General features: G+C 43.9%; 1 protein-coding gene and 1 pseudogene across 2 annotated transcripts in view; one reads left to right on the top strand and one right to left on the bottom strand.

Moving 5' to 3' along the window:
- Dgkh (diacylglycerol kinase eta) overlaps nt 1-27,258 on the bottom strand; it is a 157,675-nt gene that overhangs the window by 115,233 nt on the left and 15,184 nt on the right. The gene's annotated exons all lie outside the window — the stretch shown is intronic.
- On the top strand, nt 4,749-17,147 carry LOC119800281 (annotated as a pseudogene).

Here is a 27,258-nt window from a genome sequence, read left to right as displayed (position 1 = left end):
CTCAGTTGGATTAACTGAGATGGGAAGACTCGTCCTGGCATGACATGGTTTCATGGGTGGGACTATGAACTATCAAAGAGCAGAGAAAGGGAGCTAAGCAGAAAGGGCACATCCTCATTCTCTGTGCTCTTGACTGTGGATGGAACCAGCTACTTCAACTCCTGCCTCTGATTTTCAGAAATGACAGTTGACCTGGAATTATATAAACCCTTTAGCCCTTCAAATTGCTTTCATCAGGGTATTTTATGAAAGCAATAGAAATGAAACTAGGATAAATATTCTCTCCATTCCTGGCTTACTGATCCTGCTTCTGGTTAGCTTACTCGCCATCCCCCCTCCCCTTTTCTTTTAGGTTTCGATTTTTCAAAGAGATTTCTCTATGGTTTACCTCATCCGTCTCTTCAATCTACCACAATGTACACTCAAAAAGTACTTTCTTTGCGTGGACACAGTGGTAAACATCCATTTCCTCCACCCCCACGGCTCCACCCACTCCTTTGTTCTATTGTTATCTCAGATTTTATTTCTACTGCTTTATAAATCCCACAATGCTCTGTTAGCCTCCCTTTAAAGGTTGACTATCCCTTAAGTTTGAAGACAATCAGGAAAGGTATTTGTATTGACCCACAACCTCTCTACTGTTCTGCAATCCTGTCTGAACCAGATCTCACCTGGTACAACAGCCTCCATGGCCCCAGACCTTCCCCAGCTATCTCTTTCAGGAGGTCTGCAAGGTTTGAATTCTCTCACGTGTCCTCTGTTTGAGAGTCTTCATTCACTCTTTAGAGACTTAATTACACTCATTTATTGCTTGTATGTGTTTTATATGTGGGGGGGGGGGTTTGGACATCACAGCACTCCTGTGGAGCGAGAGGACAATTTTCAGAAGTTTATGCCTCTGCTCTGTAGGTCCCAAAGACTGACCTCAGTATGTCTGGCTGGTCAGTAGGTGTCTTAGACCCTGAGTCATCTTACAAGCCTTCTCTCGGGAGTTTTTGCTGGGGATGTACTTCTAATTTGATAGCGTCTAGCAGCAAATTTCACGTGAACATCTGTCCGGCTTACTTTCTGCAGAGAAATTAGCCTGTTCTTACCTTTGTCCTACATGTAATTTACTTCCCCGCAGCACGTAGGGCTGTATCCTTCCTTATCCCTGGTTTCCAGCAAGTGGATACAGATGGGCCTTCATGCAGTTTTCTTTGGCTGAATTCCTTAGAGATATGCATCTATAGGTATCAAGTTTAGAAAAATTGTGGCCATTCTTCCTTTTATTTGAAGGTAAGGTCTCATGCATTCCAGTCTGGCCTTGAATTTGCTATCTAACTAATAATGGCCTTCAATTCTTGAGCCCCTTGCTTCTACTCCCCAGATACTGAGATTACTGATATACAATCATATGTCCAGCCTGTTGCTTCTTCAAAAACATTTTCTAATTTTTCATTCTTTTTCTACAGGACTCCAATTACTTATAGATATGTAATTGTGTGTATACGACGTATTGAAAAAAATAGCAGAACACCAACCTTCCCCCTCCGCACAACTGAGGGAGAAATCCAAAGCCTCGTGTACACTAACCGAGGGATCTATCTGCCAGTAAGCTAGAGTCTCATTCTATTTCTTCACCTTTTAGTTTGGAACTAGGTCTCACTAGGTTACCCAGGCTGGCCTCCAGAGTAGGTAAGATTACAAGCACTCACCACCAAACTGGGTTTTTATTAGGGTATTTTCACAGTCTATGTCATCTAATTCACTGTATTTTCTTCTGCAGTATTTAATCCACAATTAATAACAAACTATTTTGTTATTCAAGAGAGTACACTTTTTATCACTAGAAAAATTGCGGTGATTTTCTGTGTGTACGGCATATGTGTGTACACGTTTACATGTATGTACATGTGCATCACAAGACATGTGGATGTGCGTGGGTGTGTTTGTGGAGACAAATGTCTCTCCAGCACCCACATGGCAACTTCCACCTATCTGTTACTATAGTTCCATGGATTCGATGTCCTCTTCTGGCCTCCACAGGGACTGAACTCACTTGGTACACAAACATACATTCAAGCAAAATACACAGAGATAAAATAAAACAGCAAAAAAAATATTAAAAAAGAAAAGAATCAGTATAATTTTCAGTCCTGTTCTGATAACTGCATTTGAACCCTGAAAAGGAAGAGGCTTCAAAAGAGGCTTGCTCACCTCATTCACTAATGAACACACTTTAAATATCTGTTTTTAACTAAGGAGATGCTCTAGGCACCAGAACTGATGCAGAGATGCCTAAAGAGCCTGTTCTTATTGCTCTTATAGGAAACGTAAATCGAGGCATTGAAATAAAAATAGACAACATAGATTCAGAACAGTATATAGTAAATATCATTAGAGAGGTTTTTAAGTTTTATGGAAACAGGCAGAACAAAGGGAGGTCTCGGACATGTACTTTAGGTATACCTGAATAATGCAAGGATTAACTTTAAAAGCCATCTGAGCTACTCCAACCTCAAGCAACACAAGCACAAGATTATGTCTCAGAGCCAGTCTCTTTGAAGATGCTGATTCTGGAATGGGGCATGGTGGAACTAATCTTTAATCCCGGCACCCAGCCGGTGGAGACTGGAGCATGGGGAGCCGAAGTCCATATTTGCCTGTATATTTCTGTGCATTCAAGGCCAGCCTGGGCTACATGAGACCTTGTTGCAAAAGAAACCATCTTGCACAAACTAAAGGCATCCTCTGCTGTGAACCTGCCATGCTGGGGTACCTCTTAAAGCATTGCAAGGTGTGCATGTGCTATACCGAAGAGCTTCGTGGCTCAGGCACTGCCAGAGGTTTCCAAGAGCCTCCTGTCAGACTCTGAACCACAATCACATCGCTTACCCTTGGCATCCGTGGATCTCTGTATACTCATGCTGCTGTGCTGTGGCCGTCCTGAGGTTTAAGAAGATGGTCAAAGACAAGATGGCCACGGGGTGGGGGTCGGACTGGTAGCAAAGGGAAGTCCCTGAGACAATGTTGTCCAACCATATTTCACAAATATGAAATTTATTATGACTGGCATATCATTGTCATATCCTCAACCACTGAGATTATTTTAAGGTTTGTTCAGTTTGAGAAAGTATTTAATCCTCTACTGTGTTTTTGGAGTGGGTGGGGAAATGGATGATTCGGTGTTTGCTGACCAAGTGTGAAGGCCAGAGTTAGGACCTCCAGTACCCTGCAAAAGCCAAGCGTGGCCATGCTAGACACAGAAACACTCCAGAAAAACTCACTGCTCATCTGGAAGCCCAGCACTGATGCACTGGGGGTAGACACACCCCCCCCCCCAGAACTCACTGCTCATCTGGAAGCCCAGAACTGGGGACCTAGGTATAGACACAGACACACCCCAGAACACACGGCTCATCCGGAACCCCAGCAATGGGACACTAAGGGTAGACACGGACACACCCCAGAACTCATTGCTCAGCCAATCCAGCCATTAAGTGCCAGGGACCATTGTCCTAAGAATGTTTGCAGAGAGCCCCACATTAAGCAAGCTCCAGTTTCAGTGAGGGATCCTGTCTCAGACACAAAGCGAAGAGCATCTGAGGAGGACACCGGATATGGACTTCTGGGCTCTACATGTACACCCGCACATGCAGGCAAACATACACCACACGCATACCTAAACACTAAAACACAGTTTGGGGCAACTGCACCTTCTATTTATGCAAAATGACCCTTAGTGTCCATTTCAATTATGAAACTCTCGAGATTAATAAAGCCATTGTGAATGACCTCCCACCACACACCACACACACAGAATCCCCTTGTTTTAAATATTTACACCTCAGCTAAAACATCACACGCACTCTCGTACACAGCCCTGAATAGCAGATGGGATCATTTCCTATGATGCAGCAGCTAAGAAAAAAAAAAAAAAGAACAGACTGTTCTATTTATGTTTAGACAGTGAGAAGAAGAGCAGCAGAGGACGCCAATAGATACCTGTGAGTAAACAGAGCCCAAACAAATTGTCTCTTAAATGGCTGTATGCCTCAAGTATCTGTAAACACATAAAGAACACGTATGCACACACATCTTCAGGCCACATATTTAATATGCTAACATGAGCACAGGTATATGAGAGTCTTTTATTACTGAAATCACATCTACTTTGGGATTAAGGTTTACGAGCCCTTTGAAGCCATGGCTCATCTCCGGTCTGGATTTGGATTTGTTCACTTCCTCTACCTGGAATGCCCAGCACTCCTCCCCGGAACTGAGTTTAAAGGCTGTTTTTCATCTGTTTGTTTGCTGTTGGGTATGCGGGAGAGTCTGTGCATGTTTATATGCCCATGTTCAAGCAAGAGGAGTTCACAAAGGCCAGAATAGGGCATGGGGGTCCCCTGAAACTGGAGTTACAGATGGTTTCGGGCTGCCATGTGGATGCTGGGAACTGAACTCTGGTCCTCTGCAAGAACACAAGTACTTTGAACCACTGAGACATCTCTGTAGCCCCTCCATACTGGGCTTAGTATCAGATCTGCCTTAATGTGTCTTGAATAATTCTAAAAGAAAAAATTAATTAGCTATAGGGTGTTTTTCTCTTCCTTTTGAGAGAGATAGGGCTGGGTTGGTTTTGTTGGTTTTTTTCAGTATTTATCATAAGCTTTTCAAGCCTGTTCTAGCAATCCAGGTTCCCTGGAAAAGGAGTCCCAGCAGCAAGGGAGAGAAGATAAAACAAGGAGAGGAGGCCAGCAAGTAATATGGTGTGGGCAGTGGTGCACGCCAGAGCTTCCAGGGGCAGCCAGCTGGTGAGTGATGGAGACCCCAGCTCAGCTCAGCAGAGTAAAGGGCTGGGTGCTCTCCCTGGTGATGCCAGGGTAGGTTAGATGCCCCTCCCCCACAAACAGCTCATCCCAGCTCCTTCCACAGGACAGCTCTCGCTGGCCATGCCCTGTAAGGTGGCTCTGAATCAGAGTTGGACCCCTGTATTAAAGCACAGCTTGGTATGGTTTCTCCATTTGAGTGTCGCAGATGGATAAAATAGAAAGGAAGGGTGGCCCTGTCAGCACGGTTCTAAAGGAAAGGTGTGGCCTGTCCTCTCCCATCTTATGGTCACTTCCTGGCATCACCGCCCTCCCTCACACCCAGACAGATCACCGTGGATTTAAGCTGCAAGTTCCTTAAGGCAAGGTCTCGATCCCTCTTTGGCGTTTGGTTTGTTTGTTTTATTCTGACTTTTTTTTTTTTTAATTTTGCAGCATTCCTAAATGCTGACAACTGGCAGCATATTTACTGAGTGTCGTCATTAAACTAAATATCATGTTTGAATTCATTAATCTTCAGAATTCATGTGATCCAAACAGTTTTTGTTTCTCTGGAGTACTGAAGCAGCGCATGTGTTCCTGAAGTTACCACTATACCCACCAACTCCTGTCCTCAAGTCTATGTGGAAATTTCCTTTTAATAAACTCAAGAGAGAGAGGGAGGTTAGAGGGAGAAGGAGAGAGAGAGACTAGAGATTTATATTGCTATCCTAAAGAAGGGTATTGAATCCCCTCTGAGAAACGTCAATATTGGCTGCCTCTCTCTGAACAAAGTAAACAGAAGTCTAAAACTAAATTAAATTGACAATATTAATACCCCTGTGTGGCGGCGCAAACCAGCAGTTGGGAATCAAGGTCAGACAGGCTACTAGCAAGACCCTAGCCCAAACACCCAAGGGATCAAGGCGTTTGAAAACTGGCCTGACTTTGCTAAAGCACAAGCAGTGTGATCCAGTAATTTACAGCCTCAGATGCAACCACGGTACCAAGAAGTTTAAAAGGCCTCTGCTTCAGAAACAGAGTGAGGAAGGGTCCGAGAATAAGAATATAAAAATGTAGATTCCAGAAACAGGAACGTAGAAATAAAGAAATAGAAAGTTGTAAGCCTAGGAGAATGAGAACAGACAGTCAGCAGCTTTCTCAGCAGCTTGAGGATTAACTATTAACAGTGGGTTACTCCGCTTTACAACCCATAGCTCTCTCTGCAAACTGAGAGCTAGCCTACGGATATGAGCTGAGTCAACTTTTAGGAGATAGATATATGACCTCTGGGTTACGCATTATCCCTGCTATGTGAAACTGGCAGCATCAAAGGGGAGCGCACAGGGCTTCAGTAAACACCTCCTAGAAGTACCAAGGAAGGCAATAGATTAAGTGCAAACACTAGTTTAACTGAAAAACTCTGTTAATGGAGATTGTAAAGTAAGGCAATCTGTATCTGAGTTTTACCTTGAGACTGTAAAAATTCCTTTGTTCAGACCTAATGCTTGGTGCCCCCTACTATAAAAAAGTGTGTTCAGAAACCGGCCTTGGCCACAGCCTAACAAAACCCATCTCTGGCTGTGGTCTCAACTAGCTGATAAGCTTTTTGTGCCTTATGGAGATGTTTTATTTTATTTTATTTTTGTTTTTCCCTGGACTCTGGTTTCTGGAATAGAGTTTGCTTCTGGTTTATCAGACTTTGGTGGTCTGCCCCCATCTTTGCGCAACACCCCCCCCTCCCGCCCCGGACCTAACAGGTGACAATGTGGGAAAAGTCTCCTTCACAAGAGCAGAGTGAGGGCTGGAGGGATGGCTCAGTGCTTAAGAGCACTTGCTGCTCTTGCAGAGGACCTGAGTTTAGTTCCCAGCACCCACAAGGTTGAGGACAGCCTGTACTTCTGGTTCCAGGGGAACCCAACACTCCCCTCTGGCTTTCTCAGGCACGGGGCACACAGACACATATGCAGGCAAACACTCACATACACAAATAAAATTTTAAAAATAAAATAACTAAGGAAGAAAGGAAGCAGTCGCAGAAGATTCTGCTGTAACTAACACTGAGGCCATGCTCCTCCTTCACCGACCATCAGTCAGCCTCAGGAGCTTCCCCAGACTCTCACTCTTGGGAAGACTCCTTGAGATCGCTATCTGAAATGAAAACAACGCCTGTCTTCCACTGCACCAACCATGATCGCCCTCCAAAGGGCTTTATTTGAATACTGCCTATGCACAGGTCTCTGAAATCACAGTGTTGATGTCAGAGATGTGGGGGAACTTAGAGGCCACCCCACTGAACTCCTACGGGGGCTGGGGGGGGCAGAACCCATCTCCCACCAAGCGCTCACCTACCTCTACAACAGGAAATTCAGCACTTCCTAAGAACAGAGTGGCCCCAAGCTGGCCCTTTCAACGCACCCTCCAAACCCCCCAAACCCTACATCTGGTCTGAAGCCATGAGTAGTTCTGTGAACCATACCAAACCAACATGCCTTCAGTAAGCAAGGCCAGAGAAATCTAAATTACAGCATGGAGCAGCACGTAATGTTTCTACTTGGGTTTAAGAGAAAAAGAACATTAAATAGCCAAGTTTCAAGGATAAAGAAACACAATATGGGGAAATTCTTGGAAGGCGGCAGCAAGGGAGAGGTGTGAGCTGTTGAGGAGGAAAGGTCACGGCGGCACACCTACCTATGAACGGAGGCAAACAACTAAGATACTGTGCTCTCCTTTCTGCAAACTATCATCTAGCTATCATTTATCTGTCTGTCTGTCTGTCATCTGTCTTTATCATCTAGCTATCTATAATCTACCATCTATCATTATCCGTCTATCTGTTTATCTATTTATCATCTATTCTCTATCTCTTAGAGAAGGGCCACACGTGTCTGGAACGGTGTACCCAATATTAACTGTAGTTATTTCTGGGAAGCAGATTCTAAGACTTTTTGAACTTTTGGTTTCTGCATTGGCTGAGGACAGTTGGCAGATGGCATCCACATGCATGCCCTGTGGACTCCTTGCCCCTCACAATGCATGAACTGCAAAGCTAAATGCTGCATTTCTGAAGCTCCTTGTAGGTCCTGCCAACCAAAGGCACTAGGCTTGAAAGATGTAAATGAAGGAAAAGCTATGTTCTAACTATTGGGCAGTCAACAAAGTTCCAAAGATGGTCTCTCTATGGGCGGTGACCAGAAGCCGCAGTCTGGACTCTAGAGCAGCCCTGTAGTGTGAGCAGGAGGCACACCTGGCACACACGTTATGGCTGCAGGTGTTCTCTCAGAAACAGTAGCAGCCTCGTGACCCCTGGATGGTAACCCTGCTGGTCGGCTCAGTGGTATCCTCGGACCTGCATTCATCCAAGCATCTCAAGAATTCGGTAAGACCCCAGTCTTCCGAATGAATCAACACCTAAGATAGTCTGCATCCTGCTTTGGAACTTGACTGACGCCATACTCTCAAAGGAATCCTGTGTACATTACAAAAACATCATTCTAGCTTAAGAAGTAAAAGAACAGGCTCAAATCTAACACATGGTCATGCTGCTCTATAATTCTGAACTATTGAAATTGTTTAGGATTTTCTGTATCATGTTCCAAAACTTTCTTTTTCACGGCAATAGTATTACTTTAGCCATGGAAAAAGCAAGCCCGAAATCAGGCAAAGGATTCAGAATGCTGCTGCAATAACCCCAGACTCCCCTTGTAGGCCACATTATAACCAGGTATCTTTATCCTAATTCTACTTGGCTGAAATGGAAGAAGACTACATTTAATGAGGGTACTCAGTGGTCCCTGCTGTCTTCTTTAGATAGAATGAAAATGAGCTCCTTGAGCCAACAGGCAAAGTCGTGTACCGTGCGTGTCTCTCAACAGGCTGACCTAAATCACCCTAGTGTTCCCATTAAACAGATGAAAAGTCCAAAACTATGGCCAGGGCCAGTGAGTTGCTTTCCAGCTTCAATTCTCCTTTTCATGAACAGTATTCAACAGCATATCTGTCAGCCATTTGGATGAGCATACCCCTAAGCTTCTCCTGATTTCTCTCTCTCCTCCCTCTCTCCCTCTCTCCCTCTCTCCCTGCTTCCCTCCCTTCATCTCTTTCTTGGTTTGTCGAGACAGTGTTTCTCTGTAGCTTTGGGACCTGTCCTGGATAAGAACTAGCTCTTGTAGACCAGGCTGGCCTTGAACTCACAAAGATATGCCTCTCAAGTGCTGAGATTAAAAGCGTGTGCCACCAACGCCTGGCCCTAATTTCTTATGTAAGAAACTTTGCTCGTTCTTGGTTTGCAGCTGAGTCAGATGCCACCAGTAATAACCAATACCAAAGTGTCCCAGTGCCTTCCCTGGGGTGTGTTTCTGCTCTGAAGTTTGCAATGCTGTTCTCTTCGGTAGTGAGCTCCTACCTGAGTTCTAGCCAACTGGAGAAAAATGTGTCATTATCTTAGACGTGTTAAACTCATACCAATAAGCAGAAGACACTAAAGCACTTGGTTTTGTTTTGCTTTTCCAGACAGGGTTTCTCGTCTGTAGCTCTGGAGCCTGTCCTGGGTAACGCACCTTCTTTGCACACGGTCTTCTACATACTGCCCTGTTTCTCCAGGGTAAGGCTGCAGAATTTATTAACATTCTGGCGGATGGATTATTACCAATGTGTCATAACAGCACCAGGAGGAAGCCCTGGGCCAAACTGATGAAGGGGGTGAAGAAGCGTTCGGAAAAAACAACGCATGAATTTTTCACTTTATTTTTTTCAAAAACAAAATTTACCTCAAGCTTTTTTTTTTCAAAAAAAAAGTTTAAAACCTAGTTTAATGTCCTATAAAACATCATAAAGAAAAGCTTTCAAGGCTTTTATTTTGGTGGAATAAAAGTCTTAGCTACAAGTTATAACAATTATAGAGAAGATTGCTTTCTTTTTCTTTTCTTTTTTTTTTCCCCACTTGAGACAGGGTTTCTCTGTATAATAGCCCTGGCTGTCCTGCAACTCTCTTTGTAGACCAGGCTGGCTCAAACTCACAGAGATCCACCTGTCTCTGCCTCCCGAGTTGCTGGGATTAAAGGTGTACACCACCATGTCTGCTTTAGAGAAGACATTTTAAGACACACAAACAAAAACAATGCTCAGTCTACAATTGCTTTCTTGTTACTCTAAAAGCTGGGTCTAGGCCAAATTCCACTAAGTATCCCCAAGCAATTTCCCTGGGATGAACTGTGCTATCAGATCTGTAACTAAGAAAAATCTGAACAGCATGCTTTTAAAAAAAAATCTATAATCTGTTGCTAACATATTCTGGAAAGAGCCACATGACACTTGAAAAAAAAAAAACTAAAGAACCAAAATTCTAATATTAAAACTCTATAGCCACAGAGCCAAATATAACAAAAAATTAAACTGAACTTAAAAGAGTTACAAGATTTCTGGGGAAATGGGATGTAAAGACAGTTCTACTGCTTTCTTCCAAAACATTACCAAGACGAGCAAGGTTTCTTTCCTTCTATGCCTATGCTGGAGGTTGACTCTTCTCCTCAGTTGGTCACTGAGTAATAAGCAAACACGACAGCCTTCCAAGACTGACTATCTGTCAAAACACCCACACACAATATTTTATGCTGAGTCTTTCATTGTTTAGTCCAGCCACAAATGGAGCTCTCTTTTTTGTTGTTTTATGCTATGTGTATATTTCACCTGCACATCTGTCTGTACACCGTGTGCGTGCCATGCCCTTACAGGTCACAAGTACGTATGTGTGTGTTTATAGGCCAGAGGTCAATATTAAGTGTCTTCTGTTGTTCCACATTTCATCTGGGGTCAAGGGTCTCTCATTCAGTGATGCTGGAGCTCCCCATTTCAGCTCAGTTAACTGCTAAGAATCTGCCTGTCTCCTTCCCCTGACACTAGGGCTGCAGGAACACACTATACATCTCTGATTTCGCCGCCTCCGCACCCCCGCGAGTCATTGCAGAGCCAAACTCAGGTCCTTGCGTTTGCACAGCAAGCAGGTCACCCCACCGAGCCCTCTACCCAGTCTCAGTCAAGGAACATCTTTTAACTTATTTTAAGTCAGTGTCTTGAGACTTTTTTTTAATTATAAAATAACTTTTAAGAACTTCATTGACAGAAGGTTTCTGGCACAGTATTTATGAGCACCAATCTGGAATCCCCCGTACAAGACTAAGAGAACCGTGAGCAACGGTGCAGATGCAAAGTGGAATCGCAATACCAGCGGCCCCACATGGAGCAGAAAAGCTATCATTGCATGATATTTAAAATCGTGTAAAATTGCTCAAGAGATTTAGCTCCTTCAAAAAAAAAAAAAAAAAAAAAGGAGGTTTCTGTGAGAAGCACAGAAATCCAGGGTGGCATGAGGTAACACTGTAGAATGGAGGTGATGAGCTTGTGAAATGAAGCCTGTCCAAAAATAGGAACGAGTAGGAGGAGGCTGCTGAAACAGGTAGCAGCCAGCCCTTGCCATGGTAACTATGATCAACAGACGAGCATCCATCACGGCACAAGGCTCAAGAGAGTCCCCATCTGCGCCACACTCAAATCTCAGTTTCTGGGTCCAGCTACCACCAGTAGACATTAATAAATAACATCTAACCAGACTAAACAACCTGGGAGCGGCAACGCTGACTAGCGGACATAGCTGTTAGGAGCGAGATTTCAAAGGGGCCTCGGGAAGATCTGCAAATTAAGAGAACGGCCGTGTTTTATTTATAGGTTGACGACGGTGCACAACTAACGCTGGAGGAAGCGAGGCCTGGGATGGATTGCGCTTATACACTCACATCTCATATTCATTGATGTCCTCGGCCCCAGGAGACATGCTTTGGTGACGACGTAAATATTTGAGTTCCAGAGTTCTTTCCCTTTCGAGCAGTGAGGAGCTATGAGGTAGCGTGGCCACCACAAATCTGCCAGCTCGAAATTCATACTCGAAGGGTTTTGCCAAGTCAAAGGGATTAGCGCGCTGTCAAACACCACTAGTCAATTTATTCGCAAGCATAACAAACGGCACCAACTTGACCTAAAGCAGGAAAAAGTACTGAAGAGACAGGAAGACAGAAGCTCACTCAGACTCGGTTCCTTTGGTCTACAGAACAGTCTCGAAAGGGGACTCTAACGGTCTTCGTTTTCAAAAGAGAAAAGTGAGGCTTTATGCAGGTGTTTCAATAGTTCACCTTCTATCATCAGTTCCTATCCATAGGAGGCAGAAGTGAGGTGGACCAATGGCGGTTTGATTGGCGTGCAAAGGCCCTGCTTTCAACCTGCAGTACCTTCCCTAGAAAGCCCAAAAAAGAGGCAGAAGGCCAGTCTGCCCTAGACACCCAAACAACCCAGTTTCCACGTACCGTAGCTCTCCGGCTGTGAGAGAGGCCCAGACTACACCCATTTCGAGCGGCATATACTTAGAAATCCTTCATTCTACTTTTAAAGGATTGCAAAGCAAAGCTATGCACTGATTAAGAGCGGATCTACTGCTTTTACAGACACACCAGCTAGCGAACAGCTAAGACGCAGACAGGAAGCCAGACATGTAAGTGTGCTCCTGAAATCCCAGAAAACAGGGAAGGCCACTACAAGTCTGAGGTGAGCCTGAGCCACTCAGGGAGATTTTGTTTCAAAAAAATGAAATCCAACAAAGAGTAAAAATGCAAAATGCCCATATGTTTACTTAATCTCCATAGTTCTAGCACACGTGTAAAATGTAAGTTCAAGATGCTGGGAGGTGAGTGTGGCTGGGTGGAGGGTGGAGGGTCAGGGTGGACAGACGGACAGGGACCTCTGGGCATCGCGTGTCCCAGGAGCCACACAGATGTACTGGACCCACCACGGTACAGCAAGGACAGCTTTTTGGACTTCTATAAGATCGGTCATTTCGAGAGATACCTTAAGTATGGCAGTGATAAATAAAAACTTTGCAAATGTTTCCTTTATTTAATGTAGTCAAAGGAAAAAGATAAAAGCTGGGTGCTGTTCACAACTGGGCTTGCACGATTTCAGACCCGAGGTGAATAAACAAAACCCGGCAGGAGACAAACTGTAAAAATAATCGGGTTTCTTCTGTGTGTCCATGAGTATGCAGGCGTCCATGTGAGCACACCAGGTTTCTTCTGTGTGTCTGTGAGTGTGCAGGCGCCCATGTGAGCACACCAGGTTTCTTCTATGTGTCTGTGAGTGTGCAGGCGCCAATGTGAGCACACGTGCTCACAAACAGAACAAAGCTGGTTTCGAACCCTAAGCCACCACTTTGTTTCTCCTCTGCACGGGGAAGGTGTTTTATTGGAGGAAGAATCTTTTTCCTCTGCCTAAGAATCCCTTGGCTCAAGCCATAACTGTGTTCTATAAGATGTTGGTTATAACCAAAACTCCATCTTTCTGCCCCGGCCTTCATCCTAAGACCTCACAATCTGGCAAATTCAGAAACCATCTAAAGCAAAACTAAAGGAGGCCGCTGCTTACGACAATGGAACACACTTCTGATTCTTTTTGTTTCTTTCCTTTTCTTTTTTGTTTTTGGCTTTTCGAGACAGGGTTTCTATGTGTGTAGCACTAGCTGTCCTGGAATTCACTCTGTAGACTAGGCTGGCCTCGAACTCACAGAGATCTGCCTGCCTCTGCCTCTGAGTGCTGGGATTAAAGGCCTGTGCCATCACTGCCTGGCCGCTTATGTTTCTTTGTGAAGGCAAGCATTTCCTCTCCCGCTCAGACGATTCAAGTTTGTCTGAGGCTCTGAGATTATTTTGAACATTGAACTTACTGTGGCGTGGCTTCTGCTTTCTTTCAGCATAAACATAACAACTGACCAAGAAAGACTGTGTTCTCGCCATGCCTACAAACACCTGTGCCATTTAAACGCCCAGGACCCTGAGACAGATGCAGTGATTACCCCAACATTAAAGATGAGTCTTGTGGGCAGGATCACTTGGAAAACACTTCAACATAAAAGCAGTCCTCCCTCTCTCAAACTGATAAAGCCCACCGCCTTACCCTCTGCACTCCCCTGCCTCAGTCACAGCCTACAGCAGCAGCTCAACATGCCGGCTTAGTAACTGTTCCAATAGAAACTCAACTCCAAAGGACACCTCAGGGCAAAAGTTTTTCTTGCAATGCAGCCATTAAGCAAGTGGAACTCACAGAAGCAAAAACATGGCCTCGATATTTAAAGCCCGTCTTGGGAGTCTACTGTATAAACACAGCAAGCAGTGACAGCAGGAGGATCAGGACAGGGAGGAGAGATCAAATTGACTGTCCAAGAGCAAAGGAAGTTGCCCCCTCCTGCCTCTAAGAGTATTTCTGGTCTCAGAATTGCTCCACTTACATTAAGCCAACATCTCAATGAAAAATGTATTATTGATAGCTAGATCAGTTGTAGCAACAATTAATAATTAAAACCAATGATTAAGAACTAATGAAAAATGTTGGTGCTAGCAAACACGATGATATATGCTTGTCATCTCAAGCCTTTCTGGGCTTTCTGGGCTAACAGCCATCTTTCTACTCTGTGACATAAACAGGGTACGTCAAAGCCAAATGTGTATTTAATGTTGAGGAGAAATGGGCCATCTTAATGAGCAAATCTGTGTTCCATCTTCAAAATTCTTTCTTCAGTATGGAAAATGAGAACATTCAAACATAATGAAGAATAACTAAATTTACTAGACTGCCAAGAAGATTTTTTTGATGTGCTATTCTGACTGACAGGTTCTGAAGTAATGGGTTTCAGCACAAATACTTTTGACAACGCTGTCCCTTTCAAGTGGTTTCCTGGACCATTGGCTCATGGTATTTGCCCCCCGCTGTGTGCTACAAAGTGGCTGTGTCACTGAGGGAGCAGAAGCTGAGCTAGTGGGGAATCGCTTCTCTCAGAACGGCAAACAGTCCCTGAAAGTGCCTCGTCCCAATCCTTTGCCACCAATCTGACGCCTTCACACGTGTGTGCTTCTGCTTGAAGATGCTTTTGCTTTTTCGAAAGAAAACAGTTATACATTTGATTCCTGTGCGTTGAACTCCATGCTGAGAGTGCTGTAACTCAAGCCTGGAAAACAACCTCATCTTCAACACGTTTTCTCCATAAGACACCTCAACAGCTTCTTGGTTCTAGGAGCACAGGACACCTGTTAGCACTAAACTAAACTGGGGGCCATTTGAAACAGCAAGAGCGCTACCAAAATGCACAAGATTGGGGAAAGTGGGATCAAGCCCGTGTGATGGCACGAAGGATGCCTGTTTACAAATGATGGATGGGAGGGCACGGAACACCCCGTGAGCGCCTCGCTGAGGAACGTGTACACATAAGGCAACTCCAACTTTTCATCACCTTAAACATGTCCCCAGATGGTCTCCCGACACAACACAAGAGCTGATTTTGTAGTTACAATAGAACTTACTGAGAGGGTAGAATGGCAAGTTGGGAAGACAGGAATGAACAATTCACTGTAAAATGTCAAGTACATCCACATGATTCTTAATTATATGAAAAACCCCAGTAAATACTGTGCTGAATTCAATAACACAGGCAAATTGCACTAAAAGGTACCTGATGGGGCCGAGAAGACGGCTTAGTAGGTAATGTACTTGGTTTTGAAGCATGAGTTCCTGGGGATTCAGATTCATATAAAAAGCCAGGCATGGGGGCCGAAGGGATGGCTCAGCAGCTAAGAGTACTGGCTGCTCTTCCAGAGGACTTGGGTTCGATTCCCAGCACCCTTACAACTGTCTGTAACCCCAGGGGAATCACATGCCCTCTTCAGGCCTCCATAGACACTGCATGCACACGGTACACAGACACACATGTAGGCAAGAGACCCAGGCAAATAAAAAATAATATAACAAAACAAAATCCAGGTAGGGTAAGAAGGAGGGTAGTGACACACATGGATCCCTAGAGCTTGCTGGCCAGCCAGCCTAGCCAACACCTGAGCTCCGGATTCAGCAACAGATCTCAAAAAAAAAAAAAGAAAAAGAAAAAATAGTAAGATGGCAAACCACTAGGGAAGACACATACCCAACTCTGGCTTCCAACTTCCATACAGCTACCCCATCCCACACAACTATCAAGAGAGAGAGAGAGAGAGAGAGAGAGAGAGAGGAGAGAGAGAGCGCCCTGAAGGTAGACTTCTCACTAATATTTATTATGTGAGGAAAGCCATCACTGATCTGGGTCACATATTTCATCTCTAAAGTCAGAATTTACTTCACTGGTTTGTGCAGAGAACCATTTCTAAGGAACACACCTAACACTGTTCACTGAAAGAGATTTCTCACACAAAAGTACATTTTTGTTTACCAAATAAGCTTTTACCAATATCCAACCAGTTCATTATTGCTTGCTAAGTACTTTTTACACAAATAAATCTGATACTACCAATAGCCAAGGCTTTCTATTATAAACCTTTTCTTAAGAATTAAAATTCAGTTGATTAAAGACATAAATTATTGTGTCTATGGTCCTACTGCCCTGGACGAAGCCTGGGTTGCGGGACCACAAGGACCAGTCCCTGGGCCCTGATAACAGCTGCCCCACCAGCTCTTGGCCAGGCGTATGAGACTCCCTTGATTCTAGAAAGACAATCTCGCCATATGGGCCAGTGGCTGGGACGACGTACAAGGCACACGATCCCCACGTACAAGGCACACGATCCCCACCGTAGCTACTTTGTTCTGACAGTCCCAGTAAAAAAGAAGCTGAAGCAACCTTCACAGCTCACAATGCGGCCTTACTGAGGATGCTGGAGGCTCTGTGCACCCCAAGGTTGTCTGGTTGATGGGTGTCTGAGGCTACTTCCAGAGACACCTGAGATCAAAGGAAACCTAGTGTTGGAGCAGACAGACCAGAACAAAAGCACTCATATGGACACAGTGTATCCACCAGGCTTGCCACTTGAGACCAAGAGGTCTAGAGTTTCTTCACAAAAATTGCATAGTACACAGAGACCTGGAGCCAGAGAACATTCTAGTGACAAGGAGTGGGAGAGTCACACTAGCTGACTGGCTTAGCCAGAATCTACGGCGGCCAGACGACCCTTACACCTGTGGTTGTTCCACTCTGGCATCAGCTCCCGGAGCTCTTCTGTCGTGTGGAGATGAGTGTGGACATGGCTGTATCTCTGCAGAGATGTGTCCTCAGAGGCCTGTCCCCTGTGGACACTCCTGATCTTTGATCTGATTGCGCGGTCTCCGGAGGACAACCAGCCTGGAGACCTATCTCTCCCCAGAGGGCCTCGAGTCCACAGAGACAGAGATGGAGGAGCCTGGAGCACGGCTATATCTGGAAAGCTGACTTTTAAACCGCATAAGCGAATCTGTGCCTCTGAGCCCGACAGCGCTCTCATCCACACAGGAAGGCTATGATGCTGAGAGCCACGGGGTCACTGTTGTCTGCCGTTCTGTCCACCTCTGTGGAGAGAGCACCACCGAGAAGGTGAACTCTGCCTTCCTCCAAGGCTGTGCAGACTCACCCAACTTTTTTAATTATTTTTTTTGTTTGTTTTTCAAGACAGGGTTTCCCAGTAGCTATGGAGCCTGTCCTGGAACTAGCTCTATAGACCAGGCTGGCCTCAAACTCAGAGATTCACCTGCTCTGCCTCCCAAGTGCTGGGATTAAAGATATGTGGCCACGACTGCCCGGCAACTTTTTACATCTTTAAAAAGCATTTCTGCCCCTCCTTCTGAGCCTCATGTCTTGCTATGTCCTCTCGACCTTACATCGGGGTCCCTTTTTATACATGAAAACAAAATGAGACAAAGAAAAGGACATACATTTTAAAGCATAGATCAAACTTGAGGTAAATTAAATTTATAAGTCCGATTGCTCTGCCCACAAATAACTGGTAAATTTTAATATGCTCTTTTAGAAACTATTGATTCTATTATTAATATTCAATCCTTTACTCACAATTAGAAAACTGGCTATATAGACTAATTTCAACTCTAAATATCTCAATACCATCTTTTCTTTGAACAGTCTAAAGAACTACCTAAGAGCTGGGATTTCAGGCATGAGCCACCATACTTGACTTCTTTACTCTTATATCTTTACAGAAAGTATAAAGTACAGGGCTAAGGCATGTGGTGCCAAGCTTAACAACCTGAGTTCAATCCCTGGGGTCACCTATTCCAGTTCCTGTAGCTGTTCTCTGACCTCCACACGCATGCTGTAGCAAGCTCCTGTGCACAATAAATAAACATTAAGTTTTAATCTTTCAAACACTAAATTACTATTATTCAGTTCTTCTTTCATGAAGAAATAGAACTTAATAGAGTGTTAGAGGAACAATTAATACCATTTCTTACTATTGCAACAAAAATATTTTATCTCCCTCTAGAAATATAAATTACTGTGCAATCTAATTATTAAATGTTTTATTAATACAGACAATTTGTCTTCTTGAATAGATTGTAAAATTTCGAATTTTCTTTTTGCATTTTTGCAATATAATGAACTATACCCAAATTTAAAAGCTAAAGCTTTTATTACAAAAACAAATGTGTTATCTACCAAAAATTATGGAAATTTGCAAAGAAAAATAAAGAAATGATAAATGGTTCTGGGACTGGAGAGAGGGGGTTCCAGCAGCAAGGTGCTGAAACACAAACACCTAAACTGTTTCTAGTGATTTCTAGGCCAGCCAGGGATACATAATGAGACCATGTCTCAAAAATTATAATGATAATATAATAATAACAATAATAATAATGAAGACAAGGAAGCAGAAGAAGGAGAAAGAAGAAGAGAATGAGAAGGAAGAAGAGAAGGAGGAGGAGGAAGAAGGAGAAGCAGAAGAAGCAGAAGCAGAAAAAGCATAAGAAGCAGCAGAAGCAGAAAAAGCAGAAGCAGCAGAAGCAGAAAAAGCAGAAGCAGCAGAAGCAGCAGAAGAAGCAGCAGAAGCAGAAAAAGTAGCAGAAGAGCAGAAGCAGAAAAAGCATAAGAAGCAGCAGAAGCAGAAGCAGAAGCAGAAAAAGCAGAAGCAGAAGCAGAAAAAGCAGAAGAAGCAGAAAAAGCAGAAGAAGCAGCAGAAGCAGAAGCAGAAGAAGCAGCAGAAGCAGAAGCAGAAAAAGTAGTAGAAGCAGCAGAAGCAGAAAAAGCAGAAGGAGCAGAAGAAGCAGAAGCAGCAGCAGCAGCAGCAGCAGAAGCAGCAGCAGCAGCAGCAGCAGAAGCAGCAGCAGAAGCAGCTGCCTCGACAGCAGCAAGGCACTGTAGCCTGCACCTGTAATCCCAGCACTGGGAGGCGGGGACAGAAGACTCCCTGGCACTGGCCAGCTGTCCAGCCTACTGGGCAAGCCCCAGGTCCCAGTAAGAGACTGATAAAAACAAGGTGGGTGGCCCCTGAGGAATGACAGCTTAGTCTGACCTCTGGCCTCCAAACACTTGGAACATACTCCTCCTAAACCTTTTGCAATGCCTACATGTGGACACCTATATTTCAAAAAGAAAAGCCTTGGGATATCTTTTTGCAAAGCTATAAACATCCACTTCTATATCAACATAATATAAATAAGTTTATTAACTCAAGTGTCTACTGAACACCTTTAATCTATGAGGCATCTGATTGAATCATAGATTTTTTTAGTAATAAGAATGTACATAACTCATCTAGCCAATTCTTTAGTATTGGATACTTGTAGCATAAACAAAAAATGAAAAACACCTTTTGGGTTAATCGTTGGAAAAGCTGGGAATTTACTGACCGTGTGACGGGTTCACCATAACTTTCAGTGTCAGGATGCAGCAAGCTTTTGATGTGTTTTCTTTTTCAGTGTTCTTTTTAAACCCCTGCCTGAAGCGCTCAGATTCTTCTCTTTATAATTAGGCCAGTACTTTAACGACTCCATTCATTACAAGTCTGATTAACCCAACTAAAAATTACATAATGTGACATAGGCTTTACATTTTCAACTAAATGGTGACCCAGTGGCCACTGATTTGAAATTTTACTTAAAATATACGTTCTTTTTTTTTTTTTCGGTTACACTAATCTATTTTTCTCATATCCAAGCCAAATTATTTTTTGTAATCTATTTTTGGGGGTTGTTTTTGTTTGTTTGAGATAAGGTCTCACTGTGTAGCCCTGGCTGTCCTGGAAATCACTGTGTAGACCAGACTTGCCTCAAACTCACACAGATCCACCTGCCTCTGCCTTAAGTACTGAATAAAGGCCACGCACCTCCACACCAGCCCTGCAATCTTAGGCTGTTTTATTATATCTGATCACTAAGAAACTCTTCATTACTGTACAGTGTGCGACTAGATATTATTTGTGGCCTTTCAATTCATTTTAGTATGTTAACTAAAAAAATTTTATACCATTTCTTTGGGAGGGACATTCACACACCATAGTGGGCACACGGAGGTCATAGGACAATTTGGGGGAGCTGGTTCTCTCCTTACACCATGAGATGCAAGTGTCTTCACCACAACCACATCATCTGACCAGCACAAGCCAGGTAAAATTCTAGTAGATGCAATTATACAAACCTTACAAGTCAACTAGTCAATATACAAAGCATATTCATTCAAATCCATTTTGTATGTCAGCAAACTTTTGAATTAATTTCTGTATATTTCTTAGGCTTATTTTCCACTTTTACATCACTATAGAGCGTACATTCCTATACTTACATTGTTATAATTTATAAAGACATTTTTAATTATGGGAAAATACACGTAACAAAATTTTACATCTTAACCATCAGTAGCTATGCAGTTCAGGGGCACTAAGTATGTTGTTGGGCTGCCATCATAACCATCCCATCATAGAACTCTTGAATCATGCATGTGAAACCCTTTTAACAATTCCCCACTACCATGCTGTCCCCAAGCCCGACAGCCACCATTCTTTCTGTGTCTATGATTTTGACCTCACTTGCTCTTCCTTCCCGATCGGGTTATCTCACTCAGTCTAACGTCCTCAAGGTTCATCCACAATGTAGTATAAATCAGAATTTCCTTCCTGTATGAGTCTGAGTGATATCCTACTGGATGTATTACCTACCACGTTTTATCCAATATCCATCAATACACGCTTGAGTTATTCCTTTTGGGTAGGGGGGTTGGGGGTGCCAGGTAGTTTTATGTTAACTTGACACAAGCAAGAGTCACCTAAAAGGGAACCTCAACTGAGAGCATGTTTCCAGAAGATCAGGCTGTAGGCAAGCTTGTAGGCCATTTTCCTAGTTAATGATTGATGGAAGATGCCTGATGTGGGATTCCCCTCTGTATGCTGTGATTACCATTAATGAATAAAGAAAACTGGCTTTGGCCTGATAGGGTAGAACAGAGCTAGGTGGGGAAAACTAAACTGAATGCTGGGAGGAAGAAGTCAGGGAGAGAAGCCTTGCAGCCCTGCCGTGAAGACAGAACTTTTCCCGGCAAGCCACACCCTCGTGGCGACACACACATTAATAAAAATGGGTTAAATTAAGATGCAAGAGTTAGCCAGAAATACGCTTAAGCTATTGGCCAAACAGTATTGCAAATAATATAGTTTCTGTGTGATTATTTCGGGGCTGAGCAGCCGGGAACCAACAAGCTGCCCCATTACAACAGAAGTCCAGTCCACTGTGTGTGGGCACACTCCTGGGCTGGTGGTCTTGAGTGCTATCAGAAAGCAAGCTGAGAAAGTCATGGGTAACAAGCCAGTAAGCAGCCCTCGTCCATGGCCTCTGTATTAGTTCCTGCCCTGTTTGGGTCTCTGGGCTGGTTTCCCTCAGGGACGGAGTAGAGGCACAAACTCAAGCCCTTCCCTTCCTGAGTTGCTTTTGGCTGTGTAGTTTCATCACAACGAGAGTCACCCTAACTAAGACAGGGGTCTTATAATTAATGCTTCTGTTCTGTATGCATGGAGGTCTCGTGCTCAGCACGTCGCCTGTTTACACTGTACTAAGTCACCCCGACTTCACCAGCCTGTAGGTAATCACAAGGAAGAACAGAATCTACTAGCTTTCGCTCTGACCCACAGGGGACCCCAGGCTTTTTCTCTCGCCCAAGCCTCTTCCAGGAAACATCTCCCTCAGAGGCTTCCCAGATCCACCATCTCCTCACCCTCCCGCTGTTCAAGGAAGCCAAGCGCCTGCGCTGCCCTACTTGGTCCAGCCCCTGGATTACTTCACACAAAGAGTCTTAGAGACTAATGCCACCTAGTGACTCCCCCCCCCCATTTACCTACTCCCCTCCCCACTCCACAGAAGAAATGGGCAGAGGCAACAAGGAAGAGTGTCTTCTGCTCTCCAAGAAGGGTCACGCCTGCTCGGGTGGTTACGACTGAGGACCTGAGGACCGCGGTGACAGATGGATGTGAAGGCAGATAGTGTTTGCCACTACAGACAGGTTTGATCGCCTTCAACATTCTTTTCTTCTTACTGTGGAATGTTAATATTAACTACATCTGTAAAAAAAAAAAATAATCTGTCTACTCTTCAGATGAGACCCGGTCTACAATACAGGTTTACAACCAAAACTCCCAGTTTTCTGGCTTCTCAGAGATAGAACAAGAATTCTTTCCCCCATGACTGTGAGATTTCATTATAGCCCAGTCTGCTGTGTCCTTAAGATAGGGGGCACCTTCCTGGGAAAAGTGCCATTCACTTCAAGATTCCTGAACCTGCTACTGGCATCTACTGTGTGCTAGGCATGAGCAGAGGGTTTTATCTCATTCCCCACAACAGTCTACTAGGGCTTCCTGTGGGGAGACTGGGCCTTTCAGATGCTATGCAGTTTGCCCAATAAGAATTGGAAGCAGAGCTGAGTGTGATGGTGCATGCCTATAATCTCACCCCTTGGGAGACAAGAGGAAACGAGTCTGAGACCATCGTGGGCTCAATAGTGAGTTGAGTGCACCAACGCCATCGGAACCAGAACCCACCTAGCATCACTTCAGGGTTTTGTATTTATTTTTTGAATTACAAACTAGATTTGTTTGCAGAAACTTTCTCTTTCAATCTAAGTAAACTGTTCTTCGGATTTTTTCCGAAAGGAGGTATACCAAACTTCACATGCACAATCTGGGGATTTCTCCCAGCCAAACCTGTATTAATGCATCACACACACACACACACACACACACACACACACACACAAATAAATAAATAAAATTTAAAAGAAATCTTTTTAAAAAAAAAAAAAAAGACTGGTTTCACTTGACCTCCAAACCCTCTCCAACCATTGCTTCATGTCTCTACTGTGTTCTAGAGTTTAAATACTGACTTTATTCTCAAGATCAAACTTGCTACTTAGAACACCAACTGGACTCCTTCTACAGAAAGGTAACAACTTGCATCTGCGGCCTAATTATATGCTCCCAGGTGCTAAGCTGTCTGCTCAGCCCCACCCACTGACCTCCAACTTTTTCCCTGTTACTCAGCAACCCTCCCACACACAATGCTCCAGGAATCCTGGCTCTGGGCAGTGCCACGGTGCCAGTTGTGACCTCAAAGCTTCTCCTTGCATCCTCTGTTCTTTCTGCTTGCTAAGTTCATAGAACTAAAAATAATTTTAAAATAAATAAATAATAATAAAAAGGAAGGAGGGATGGAGGGAGGAAGGAAGGATAAGAAGAAAGAAAGGAGAAAAATTCATACACATTATAGTAACACAAAAACGACTCAGGGGCTCATGGTCTCAATACTATTCTCACAATAATGCCCAGATGTGCGCCCTGGAAAACTGTATAAACATGCTTCCAAACACCACTGGAGAAGGGCCTCATCATTTTTCTTTTCATGAAAGCCACCAAGAACTGTCAGATTCTCCTGTGCATACTAACATACCATCCAGCCCATACCATTTCGACTACATAGGAGTAAGTGGTTAAACACAAGAGATAGCCTGAGTTCTGTGTCAGAACCCAGTTAAAGAAAGGATTATTCAAAGTTCCCAATACTTACTCAAACTTTAGAAACGGTTTGAAGGCGGGTGTGCACACCTGTAATCCTAGTACTCGTGAGCTGGAGGCAGAAAGGACTTAGGACTTCCAGGCCTTTGCGACCTTATCTCAAAAAAAAGCCAAAGGAATAAGAACTACTGAGACCTTCGTGCATGAAGTTACCCAAGACCAAAAATGTCTCACTTAGATCCCCATGACGGATCTTCCAGGGGAGGATGGTACCAGGAGTTCTTGTGTATTTGTTAGGATACAGGTAATGAGAACACCTTGCTTCATCCCTCACCAGTGGTACGGGAATGCCTGTGAGAACACATGGCTTCTTCTGGAAGGCTTTTTCCCACTAAACTTTCTTGATAGCAAATTTACGATTCTCTTTAACTGAGCGCTCGGCCTGCTCCACACGCATTCTCTCTCTCCTACCCTTCCTCCTAGTCTCTGTCATCCAGCCGTATTTTACAGAGTGTAGAATGAAGAAATATAAAAGTACACAGAAATAAGCCAGTGAGAGAAACAGAGCACGCGGACCATCTCAAGTGGGCAGAATGACACAGCCACACGTTCAGGAAACCCCTGCCTTGCTCTGAACACATGACTGGCCCGAGGGGGACAGGGACGGGAACACTGCTGGGACGGCCTCTGCCACCCGGGTCCCTATTCAGTGCTCATCACTTCACTGAGCTCTATGCTCTATGGCGATGTATTTCTCACCCATCCTTTCTTTCTGCCCTAGAATTTTCTCTTACGACTCAATGTTTCTGCCTCTCTATGAGCGCACACACAGACATAAAATTTAAAAGGCCATCCAATGGTCAAACACAGAAACGTGTAGCGCCCATCTAAGACCTCCTGCAGGTATCTTAATGTCGCTCTGTTGGCTCCCTTCTGACTTTCTGTGTGCTTCCCACAGCGTCCTTCAGCCCCACCGACCTCGTCACCCGCACAGCCGCTGCTCCTCGGGTGTCGAGGGCTCTTCTGAAGGACCATACGCAGCACTAACATCACCTCCCGGGAGACACCTCCTCCTTCCGCTCTTCCCACTACAGCCCATCAGCCTGCTACAATTCCTGTACTGCTTCTCGTCTTCACATATGACATGCACTTTACAGGTTTATAAGCTCATAAATTCTCCCTGCACTGATGGTGTCTATCTGGCTTCCGGGTCTATCCCTGGCACCGACCTCGGTACCTGAACTGCTATATTTTTAGAGTTCATGAACGGAGGCGTGACAAAAGATTAAAAACGGAAGGCATACACAGGTGATGCACGGCACAGAAAATGTTCTCAAATCAATGTGGTGGCTCGTGCCTGTAATCCCAGCATTCTAGAAGCGGAGGTAAAATAGTCACCATTTCCAAGCCACCCTGGGTTAGCACACACGCACACACAGACACACACACATTGCACAACCTGCATGTCTGAATTTTTTGTTATTGTTGTTTTAGGGATGGAGGGGTGTCACTTGGGCTATTTTGGTTTTTTTTTGAGGACATGGGTCTTGTTATGTTCTTCATACTGACCTAAAGCCCCTGACCTCATGCCATCCATCCTCCTGCCTCACTTTTCTGAGTAGCTGAAAACACACAGCTACTACCTAATATTGTCTTCAAAGGAGGTGACCTTTTTGTTTTGTTTTGCTTTTTGAGATAGGGTCTCGCTGTGTAGGCCTGATTGTAGACCAGGCCGACCTTGAGGTCATAGAGATCCGCCTGCCTCGGCCTTCTGCATTCTGGGCTTAAAGGCGTGCACCACCACAACCGGTCAAATGGCCTTATTTAACAGTTGGGTAAAATTACTGAATTTTCAAATGAATAAATCTGAGTCTGATACTAAAATTAAACTGCTGGATTAATGGAAGAGTAAGACCTCAAAGTAGGGTCTTCAGCCTTCTGTTCCTTACCCTTGAGCTCTGATGACCGTGGTGCACGAGGGCCTGCAGTAGGTGCCTGGCTTCCCCCACCTCTCTTCTTTTATCCTCCCTCCTTTCTTCTTTCATCCCTCCCACCCCTACCATTATTAATATGTTAAATCTGTGATCCTATCTCTCACCACAGTTTAGATTTTATAATACCTTTTTACAAACGAATCCTGGTTTTTATTGATAACCATGAGTAAACTTCTAAAATGTAATTTCAGATTTAAATAGTTTAGCTGAAATGCCCATGAATTCGAATTAAAATTAATAAAAATCACTGAATCATTTTGGCTGTTTTTTTTTTAATCCTCAGACATACTAATTTAGAGGAAAATGTTTCTAGATACCTAACTTTTTACACAGGTTTTCAAAGAAAGCTCAGTTTCACTCCTGTAAGGTAGGACAGTATTTTTAAAAGGTCACGATACAGCTTAGAAGAATCATATGAAGTAATTTTCCACTTGGCCTATTAAGATATATTTTTGGAAAAATATGAGCAAAATTTATTTTTAACTACCTAAGGAATGAAAAATGACAGGTTTTGGAGGCCAGTTTTTACCGCCCAACAATTTTATCTAGAAAAGAAAATGTACAGGAGTCTGTTCCTGAGCAGGCACGCCATTTTGACTTGGATCAGTAGCACGAGCTCCCATGCCACTTAAAACTGCAATATTATAATATCGACACATATGTAACAATAAGCCACATCTCCACCACACATGACACACAGCAGCGAAACAGGCACCCACGAACCCAGTTCTAGAATGAGAATATTTTCTGTTCTTTCTCGAAAGACAAGATAACATTCGGTAGCCCAAGCTAGTCGGGAACTCACAGCAATTCTCCAGTCTCTGCCTACCAAGTGCTGAAATTACAGGCATGAGCCACAATGCTCATTTTTAAACAATCAGTGATACCAAATTCAATGGTGGTGATCTGGGAGTCCATGAGGCTAGATATTCCATCTCCACACAGGATAAAGTTAATCAGGTTTTCGTGATACAAAATAAGAGCTACAGTCTTCCAAACAGCATCATAATACCCAAAGGCAGGAAAGGGATTGTTACTGCTTATGTTCATAGAAAGGAAGGGTGGAGGGAGGGAGGGAGAAGCAAATAAATAAGTACAGGCTGGAGAGACACTCCAAGGTTAAGAGGGCACAGTGCCATTGCAGAGGGACCAAGTTCAGCTCCTATCGCCAACATTAGGTGGCTCACAGCTGCCTGGAACTTTAACTCCAGGGGATCTGATGCCGTCTTCTGGCCTCCTTGGGCATCTGTACTCAAGTGCATGTATCCAAACACAGACACAAACTTACAGACGTAATTAAAAATAAAAATATTTTTTAAGGAATCAATAGCTGGGGAAGGCCACTCGCTCCTGTAATCTAAGTCCTCAGAAGGTGAGGTAGGAGGGTTGCTGAAAGTTAAGAGTTCCAGGTTGCCTGGGCTACAGAGTGAGACTCTGCCTTAAAAAGAAAAAGAAAACCAAAAACAAATAAAAAAAAACTGCGAAAAACATCATTAAAAAAGAGTACATTTAATTCTAATTAAAGCTGCAACCAATAATAATCACTGGCCATCTTAAGTCACATGACTGGACATAAATGTGTCTCAAAATGGCTAAAGAGCCAGAGGGAAACCACATTTGTCAAGGGCAACTGTGATG

The sequence above is a fragment of the Arvicola amphibius genome, chromosome 13, assembly GCF_903992535.2.
Source record: "Arvicola amphibius chromosome 13, mArvAmp1.2, whole genome shotgun sequence".
NCBI classification, from domain to species: Eukaryota; Metazoa; Chordata; class Mammalia; order Rodentia; family Cricetidae; genus Arvicola; species Arvicola amphibius.
This window is presented reverse-complemented; position numbering and strand designations above follow the sequence as displayed.